Below are 1,152 nucleotides of genomic sequence, written 5' to 3' on the forward strand. Positions count from 1 at the left end.
TTTGCCTACGTCTCCATCAGTCGCAAGAAAACTGTATTTGAAGGTGAAGTTGATTTTGTAGACATGTGTGAAAGTCCTGTTCTAAAGTGCAAGTGGTTTTGTTTGGAGAGAACATCGGCTACGTGTCAGATGTGTAGCCAAGCAGTAATGGGTCGCCATAGCTGCCAATATTAGTCGAAAATATTAAGTGTTGTCAGCTGAAGTATCATGATTCAGACGACCGTACGGACGAAGTACGCAAAAGTGCCGCTAGGCGGCGCCTGATTAGCTCAGTGGTAGAGCATTGGTCTGGTAAACCAGGGGTCCTGAGTTCCATCCTCACAGGAGGAAGACGAATCTTGGAAATCAGTTGTGCATCGTGGCCGTATAGCAAACAGTATCTGTGATGAGGATCAATTAGCGACAGGCGTATTATTAAGAATTACTCTCAGATGTGATTAAGGCGAATGGCGCAGATAAAGCATCTGCCAAAGCGGCACGGCATAAGGTGGTAAGAGGCAGTTTGAATTAGATTTTATAGATGTATTTCTCTCAAATCTCTGAGCCTCTCGCGGTCGTCGTCGTCGTCGTCGTCGTCGTCGTCGTCGTCGTCGCCGCTGCCGCTTTTGCTGAAGTAGCAAATTGCCCTCGTAGCAAATGCGGCGAGGGACAAACTGCCATCGATTCCGAATGCGCAAAGTGTGTGGTCTTGTTTTCCTGTCTATGTTTGGTCGGTCTCGTAGGAGGTTGAATGTAACGAATGGGTGGGAAAGAGTAAGCGGCAGCGGCTGTGTGGAACGAAAACACAGTTCCTCAGGGGGTGTGAGCGTTTCGAGATGAGTCGTATATAAGTTATACTTGGTCGTCAGTGACCGTGTGGCCTAATGGATAAGGCGTCGGATTTCGGATCCGAAGATTGCAGGTTCGAATCCTGTCACGGTCGTGTTTCTCCAGCTCTGAAATATAACATACCGTTTTAATGTAGCAATTCTGCAGTACGAAACCGTCTGAATGTTGCTGTTGACCATTTTGTGCTTGGAGGTGGTGTTGAGCTTGAAACACACACAACAAGACCGGTGTTAACTAGCGAAATGGTCGGCAGAGTGCCTTCACAGCGAGTTTTGATTGGCACATGCACATCTAAAACAACGTCGGAAAGTAACTCGTTCGGCT

At 47.5% G+C, this 1,152-nt stretch overlaps 1 non-coding gene across 1 annotated transcript; it reads left to right on the forward strand.

Annotated features, from left to right (window-relative positions):
- The first annotated feature begins 849 nt into the window (after positions 1–849).
- Positions 850–922, forward strand: Trnar-ucg (transfer RNA arginine (anticodon UCG)). Its single transcript has one exon. It is a non-coding gene; the product is annotated as a tRNA-Arg (tRNA).
- Positions 923–1,152: the final 230 nt, after the last annotated feature.

The sequence above is a fragment of the Schistocerca gregaria genome, chromosome 3, assembly GCF_023897955.1.
Source record: "Schistocerca gregaria isolate iqSchGreg1 chromosome 3, iqSchGreg1.2, whole genome shotgun sequence".
Classification (NCBI taxonomy): domain Eukaryota; kingdom Metazoa; phylum Arthropoda; class Insecta; order Orthoptera; family Acrididae; genus Schistocerca; species Schistocerca gregaria.